Source organism: Ovis aries, chromosome 15, assembly GCF_016772045.2.
Source record: "Ovis aries strain OAR_USU_Benz2616 breed Rambouillet chromosome 15, ARS-UI_Ramb_v3.0, whole genome shotgun sequence".
In the NCBI taxonomy this organism is placed as follows: domain Eukaryota; kingdom Metazoa; phylum Chordata; class Mammalia; order Artiodactyla; family Bovidae; genus Ovis; species Ovis aries.
Genome location: NC_056068.1, coordinates 1,282,205 through 1,290,573, shown reverse-complemented (window position 1 = coordinate 1,290,573; position 8,369 = coordinate 1,282,205). Strand labels below are relative to the sequence as shown.

The window sequence follows — 8,369 nt, the reverse complement described above, 5'->3', positions numbered from 1 at the left end:
GGATCTGTAACCTGGTTGTCTGACCCTCTGCTCAGGTGTATACAGGAGATTTGAACTTCATTCTCTATCTGGCATCAGCCAAAGTTAAACTTGAGAAAAAGGTGAGAGATGCGGGTCAAAGAGAAAAAGGGAATTCTCATCTGGACAGAGCAGAGGCGGAAGCCAAAGAACTTTCTAAGGTTCAAAGCCCTGAAAGAGGGATTTGAAAACAAAAATGGGGCCAAATAGAAATTGTTTGTTATCAATAGAGATTGGGCAAAAATCAAGCCTGGAGAGACTTAAAGAAGTGACAGAACACTAAATGAGTTCAAGGAAAATAGGGAACACATCTGATTTTCTTGCTATTTCAAGCCTACTATACTGATGACATACATTAGGAACTCGGTTAAATGAATAAATTAATAAATGAGATACTCATAGTTGAGCCTAAGAAGGAATGTTTAGGGCCAAGTCAAAGCTAAACTGCGTATTAGGCAAAGTTTTACTTTGTCCCATCAATTCCCTCTGTCAAGGAAGATTTGTGTACTTTTCAGATTTAAAATTTTAGCTCTAATTGTAGAATGTAAAGCTGTAGTAGCATGTCAGAGAGTTAGAAGATGGCTTCTGCTGAAAGCAAACAAGACAAAAGAGAGGAGACAAAGGACATTTACTGAACATTTCCCACTGTCAAGTGTGTCATGTGTGTTATTTAATTCTTACAAAATCATGTTGTAGGAGGTATAACTATTATCTGTTTTGTCAATAAAACACTTGGGCCACAAAATGTTTAAGTAATTTCCTCAAGCTTGTACAGCTTTTAAACCACTCTATGGTGGAACAAAGATACAAACCCAAACCTACTTGACTTAGAGTTGGGTTCTCAGTCTCTACCTTAGTATATTTCTAGGCCTGCTTACTGATAAGAATTATTTGCAGTGCCTATAAAAGCTATGAGTTCCTAGGATCCGAATCTAGAAATTACTAAATGAAAATCTCTAAGGCTAAGGTCCTGGATTGGGTATTTTCCCCCTATGGTAGAATTTACTTCAATTATAGAAAAATAACACTATTTCAAATGCAAGATAACTAAGATGTATATTTTTGCCTTATATACCCATACTCAAATGTCACATGTAGCTTTTAAGATTTTTTTTTCATTTTTACATTTTTATTTAATTGGAGGCTAATTACAATATTGTGGTGTTTTTTTGCCATACACTGACATGAATCAGCCACAGGTGTACATGTGTCCCCTATCCTGAAGCCCCCTCCCACCTCCCTCCCCATCCCATCCCTCTAGCTTGTCCCAGTGCACTGGCTTTGAGTGCCCTTTTCATGCGTCGAACTTGGACTGTTCATCTATTTCAAATATGGTAATATACATATTTCAGTGCTACTCTCTCAAATCATCCCAAGCTCCCCATTTCCCACAGAGTCCAAAACTGGGTTCTTTATATCTGTGTCTCTTTTGCTGTCTCCTATATAGGGTTGTCGTTACTATCCTTCTAAATTCCAAATATATGTGTTAATATACTGTATTGGTGTTTTTCTTTCTGACTTACTTCAATCTATATAATAGGCTCCAGTTTCATTCACCTCATTAGAACTGATTCAAATGCATTCTTCTTAATGGCGGAGTAATATTCCATTGGGTATAGGTACCACAGCTTCCTTATCCATTCAGCTACTGATAGACATCTAGGTTGCTTTCCTGTCCTAGCTATTGTAAACAGTGCTGCAATGAACACTGGGGTACAAGAGTCTCTTTCAATCTGGTTTCCTCGGTGTGTATGCCCAGCAGTGGGATTGCTGGGTCATATGGCAGTTCTATTTCCAGCTTTTTAAGGAATCTCCACACTGTTCTCCATAGTGGCTGTACTAGTTTGCATTCCCACCAACAGTGTCAGAGGGTTCCCTTTTCTCCACACCCTCTCCAGCATTTATTGTCTGTAGACTTTTTGATAGCAGCCATTCTGACCGGCATGAGATGATACCTCATTGTGGTTTTGATTTGCATTTCTCTGATAATGAGTGATGTTGAGCATCTTTTCGTGTGTTTGTTAGTCATCTGTATGTCTTCTTTGGAGGAATGTCTGTTTAGTTCTTTGGCCCACTTTTTGATTGGGTTATTTATTTTTCTGGTGGTGAGCAGCTTGAGTGGCTTGCATATTTTACGGATTAATGTCTTTTGTTTCATTTGCTATTATTTTCTCCCATTCTGAAGACTGCCTTTTTACCTTGCTTATAGTTTCTTTAATTGTGCAAAAGCCTTTAAGTTTAATTAGGTCCCATTTGTTTATTTTTGCTTGTATTTCCATTACTCTGGGAGATGGGTCATACAGGATCTTGCTGTGATTTATGTTATAGAGTGCTTTGCCTGTGTCTTCTTCTAGGAGTTTTACTGTTTCTGGTCTTACATTTAGATCTTTAATCCATTCTGAGTTTATTTCTGTGTATGGTGTTAGAAAGTGTTCTAGTTTCATTCTTTTACAGGTGGTTGACCAGTTTTTCCAGCACCTCTTCTTAAAAACACTGTCTTTTCTCCATTGTATATTTTTGCCTCCTTTGTCAAAGATAAGGTGTTCATAGGTGCACGGATTCATCTCTGTGCTTTCTATTTTGATCTGTTGCTCTATATTTCTGTCTTTGTGCCAGTACCATACTGTATTAACGACTGTAACTTTGTGGAATAGTCTAAAGTCAGGCAGGTTGATTCCTCCAGTTCCATTCTTCTTTCTCAAGATTGCTGTGGCTATTTGAGTTTTTTTTTGTATTTCCATACAATTTGTGACATTATTTGTTCTAGTTTTGTGAAAAATACCATTGGTAGCTTGATAAGGATTGAGTTGAGTCTATAGATTTCTTTGGGTAGTACACTCATTTTTCACTATATTGATTCTTCTGATCCATGAACATGGTATATTTTTCCATCTATTTGTGTCATCTTTGATTTCTTTCATCAGTGTTTTATAGTTTCCTATACATAAATTTTTGTTTCTTTAGGTAGACTTATTCCTAAGTATTTTATTCTTTTCGTTGCAATGGTGAATGGATTTGTTTCCTTAATTTCTCTGTTTCCTCATTGTTAGTGTATAGGAATTCAAAGGATTTCTGTGTATTAATTTAATATCCTGTAACTTCGCTATATTCATTGATTAGCTCTAGTAATTTTGAAGTGGTGTCTTTAGTGTTTTCTATGTAGAGGATCATGTCATCTACAAACAGAGTTTTACTTCTTTTCCAATCTGGAGTACTTTTATTTCTTTTTCTGCTCTGATTGCTGTGGCTAAAGCATTCAAAGCTGTGTTGAATAGTAGTGGGGAGAGTGGGCAACTTTGTCTTGTTCCTGACTTTAGGGGAAATGCTTTCCATTTTTCACCATCGAGGATAATGTTGGCTATGGGTTTATCATATATGGCTCTTAATATGTTGAGGTACGTTCCTTCTATGCCTGTTTTCTGGAGAGTTTTTAATCATAATGGTGTTGAATTTTGTCAAAGGCTTTCTCTGCATCTATTGAGATAATCATATGGCTTTTATCTTTCAATTTGTTAATGTGGTGTATCATATTGATTCATTTGCTAATATTGAAGAATCCTTGCATCCCTGGGATAAAGCCCACTTGGTCATGATATATGATCTTTTTAATATGTTGTTGGATTCTGTTTGCTAGAATTTTGTTGAGGATTTTTGCATCTATATTCATCAGTGATATTGCCCTGTAGTTTTCTTTTTTTGTGGCATCTGTCTGCTTTTGGTATTAGGGTGATGGTGGCCTCATGGAATGAGTTTGAGTTTACCTTCCTCTACAATTTTCTGGGAGAGTTTGAGTTGGATAGGTGTTAGCTCTTCTCTAAATTTGGTTTCAAGATATTCTTACATTAACAATAATCAATTTAGAATCAAGGTAGTATCTGTCAATAGAAGAGATGTACTAAGGCTATATATAGGAAAAAGGAAAAATAACAAGGTGATCTCATGCAGTGATTCTCAACTTTAGTGTGCATTACAATCATCTGGACAGTGGAAAAAGTAGCTTCAGGGGACTGAAGGCAAATCACCAGATTAGGTAAACCCTTGTTCTCAGAATAAATATCAAAATGACTGGCTAAAGATACAAACAAACAGGGAAGAACAAAGACAAAATACATCATGATATATAAAATCAGTCATTTAAGAGAAGCATGACTTCTCTAAGTCTCAGAAAAAGTCTGTAGACTTTTTCTACAGATTAGGTCAGATAGTGCGCAGTAAGTGCTTCCCTAATTCATAATACACCACTACTATCACTATTTCATCACCATCATCATTACTATTGGATACAGAGGACATTTTCCCCCACCCTCACTCCGAGTTCCAAATAGCTATTATCTATTTTAAAAATCAAATGACCACTTGCTGAGTTCCAGTTCATTGACTACTGGCACCATTTTTAAACTGGTAACATTCTTACTAGCTTCAACCAAGTATATTAAATTTCAGTACATGGTTGAAATGACATTTTTTGTCTAAACTACTGGCTTAGTCAACGGAGTCACAGAAGAAAGCATAAAGCTTACAAAAATGTGTGCTGTTTCTAAAGCACCAATAGCTAGATGAGTGAACTGCTTTGGAAAGTAACCCACTTTAGACAACCTCTGATGTTGCCTATATTCTTTTCTGACTCTCACATTATATACAGATGGAAACAAAGCAATAAAACATGTATAATCTTCATCACTTCCTATAGTCAATATACTATACAGTACTGTTTCATAGTTTTGGGCCATTTAAGTAATCCCTACATTCTGAAACCGAAACAAAGCTAAAGAGGTGCTCAGCAGGCTAAGACAGGGTTCCTCAACTTCAGCAACATTGCTATTTAGGGTTTGATCATTCTTTTTGGTGGGGGGGGGGGGGGGAGTGGGAACTGTCCTGTGCATTGCAGGGATGTAGGCATCCCTAGCTACTACATTGCCAGGAGCAATGTGCCCAACTTTCCAATTCTGACAACCAAAAAATGTTGCCAGACATTGCCAGATGTCTTTTGGGGGCCAAAGACATCCCCAGTTGACAACTGCTGAGCTAGAATTTTACAGACATAATTGTAAACTCTGAGTGCATAGATTATATAAGACTGTGTGTAATTTTACTAAATTAAAAGTGTATAGTACAACAATTTCTGCTATACTGTTTATGCTAGGGCACATAGTTTTCATAGAAGACTTAAGCATATATTACCCACAAAGAATTATCTTTTTCGTATTGAAAAAAAACTAATATTAAACAGGAGAAAAACAACAACAATACAGCTAATCCTGCAATTATTTTTAAACCGAAACCTATGGCTTGCAAACATTTGATAAATGGAGACCTAGATAAATCACTGCAAATGTCTTTCCTTCTGAATTTGTAGTCTCTTGCTACTTGAAAGAGTTTCTATCAATCTGCAGCTTCTTTGATTCAGAATCCAAAAAATGTAGCCTATCTTTTTCCAGTTGTAAGCATTCTCTCTCAGGTTTTAACTTCTCGGTCTCTCTATCCTGTGGCTGATGTATGGGCTTTTCCCCTTGACCAAGTTCACTTCCCAAAGGTGGCTTCTCTAAGTTCACTATCTGTAACCTCAGCTTCTCTCTTTCAATCTGCAACCGCTCCTTCTCCAGCTGAAGTCGCTCATGCTCCATGTCTAAATGTCGCAGCCTCTTTCTCAATCTGTAGGCGTTCCTTCTCTACCTGCAGTCTTTCAGCCTCAATATCAAGCCTTCATTTTTCCAGTTCTAGTTTCTGTTTCTCTATGTTTACAAGCAAATGGGGCTCATCATATGCAGACCTAGATGGTGTTGAGTTCAGAGTAAAAAATTCATCAATGTGGGGGAAATCAGGAAGTTCATTTTCCCTCGTGTAATCTGGAATGACTGATGACATTTCTTCATCCTCTTCAATCTCAAATTCAGGACTCTGGGGTTCTCTTTCTTCCTCTTCTTCCTTGACTTCAGGATCCACCTGCATCCCTGAAATCTGCCACATTTTGCCAATCAAAATTTGTATCACTTCGGAATCCAATCTTTTCATCTATCTCTTCAGTGAGAGAGTCATCTAAATCAGATGTGGGAAGGGGAAACCCTGAACCAACTAGCTTAATGTTCGCCTTCATCTTCTTTCTCTTCATAAGGGCTCGCCAGTCAAGGTACCTTCTTTTCACTTCTGTCCCTGTTCTCTGTTCTCCTTCTCCTACAGCATTCACACACTGTGCAATCTCCTCCCAAGCCATTTGCTTCATCACATTAATTGTTGTATTAAGCTGCTTAGAAAAAATTCCTTCCTTCCTTTCTGTAATTTCTTTCAAAAGGGTCTGAGTTTCTTGTACACTGAAATTGCTTTTCCTTTTCAATTGCTTCATTTTCTGCAAAACTTAAATGCAGTTTTTACAGTAAGGGAATATGTGAAAAGAATTTGAGGAATGCTACAAAGTACAAAAATCAAGGACAATTGCTTGTTAGTACATTGTTTAAATCAGTTTTCCATTCATCTAATAGCACAAGGGATTGGATGTTTTCTGCTAGCCTGGCGGCATGTCCCCCTGGATTCAGTATTTTTAATGGGACTCCCAAATGACCTTTTTTTTTTTTTTTTTCCAGAAGAAACTTTAAGGAACACTGCCTGACACATATACTCCTGGGTAGACATCCCATAACAAAAATTATTGGTTAGAGCTTAATATTTCATTCATCAAGGAAATAAATTTAGATGCTTTATACTAGAATAATTCTTTGTGAAAATTGCTAGAAACAAGTGTTCATTAATTTGTGCTTTTAAGTGAAATGTGAATTGCTTAAATAGAAGAATATTGTGGTATATTTCACTCCTTCAGGAATAGATCACAAGGTGAACACTATTTGTAAAGGAAACAAAAAAATTACTCATTTGTTGCAAGTTGTTTTTAAAAGTTTTTTTTTAATATTTGAAAAGTTTTTTTTCAAATGTCAATTAATGTTTCATAACATAAAAGGTGGTTAATCTCTAAAAGGAAAAAATTAGGCTAGTTGGATTTTTAAATGAAAAGGCTAGACAAAGGCTTTTCTTGATTGAAAATGTTAAACTAACTTTGCACCATGTATTTTACTCAAAGTTAGGTAAGGGTAATTAATTTCCCACGGAAAGACTCACTAATTACTACTAGAACAGAATCAGGTTAAAGCCCTGAATTTGGAAGAAATGCAAAAATATTTATCAGGTGCAGTGAAATCTAACTCTATAAATACTATGATGATATGTTAAATATTTTAAGATGGTCCCAAATATTTCTTAAGCTTTTCATGAATATTGTTTGCCCTTTAAGGTTTAGTTTCATTAGGCTTCATAGAAGTCTTCAAAATTGCAAAAATTAATAAGTCCAAGGAAACTTTACCGTGGAAACATAGGTTTTATAAAAGTAATTTAAAAAACTGCAGTTTTAATTAATGTTTACTAGGTAGATTGGTTTAGTGCCACATTGTCTAAAAATTCAATATTTTATAGTTTCAAAAATCTCAAAGCACTTTATAAATATTACTTTGAAACTCCATATTAATAGTGAAGAGTAATTACATTTTAGGATTACTTTTTTCTCTGAAAAATGTACATCAATTAAAATCTGTATATTGGCCAAATAGCTAGTTTTTGACAAAACTTATTTGCAACTTATACTGTAACTGAATAAGAGCCTGTAACACAATATTAAGTAATTCTTAATTACTTAAGTTTAAATATGTTTTGCAATTTATTTACTGAGTATAGAGATTAAATTTTGTCTTTGAGGGACTTTTGTTTTGCAGTAAGATAAATTCAGGCAGTTCAGAATTTAGGGAAAGAACTTCAAATGCCAATGCATCAGTCTGAGATTATGAACCACTCTATTTAATGACTTAAGAGGAAAACTTCCAAGTATTAAAATGCTTACCAAGAGACCTCTGGTTTCGGGGTAGCATCCCCAATAACCTGGTAACAGGCAAATTCCCCCCCAATATCCTTACATTTTAAATTAACTATGGGAATTAAACAGAAGGAGGTGAGTCATCATTTGCTGGCCAAGTAAACTACAGAAGCTGGAAGCACATGGAGAATTGCAGGTAATACGGGCAGAAGTCTGGAGCAGTAAAGTTGGACCAAGGGTTTGGTAACAGAGCCTAAGAAATGAAGAGAAAGCAACTAGCATTATGCAAGCATGTGAGATACAACAGTTGATTTTTTAAGGGCTTGGTTCCATAGAACAACTGTTTCAACCTGAGTAGTACTCTAGAAGAGGGTTTGGAAGTCAAGGTTGTTTAGTAAATCACAACTGATCATGTAAGAAAACCAGAAATGTGATGGCAAATGGGCCTGTCCAGAAAGAGGAAAAATTGAACTGGAATTAAGACAGCATCTGTCCAATG

General features: G+C 35.9%; 1 pseudogene; it reads right to left on the bottom strand.

Moving 5' to 3' along the window:
* Nucleotides 1–3,001: 3,001 nt before the first annotated feature.
* LOC132657849 (myb/SANT-like DNA-binding domain-containing protein 4) lies at nt 3,002–6,551 on the bottom strand (annotated as a pseudogene).
* Nucleotides 6,552–8,369: the final 1,818 nt, after the last annotated feature.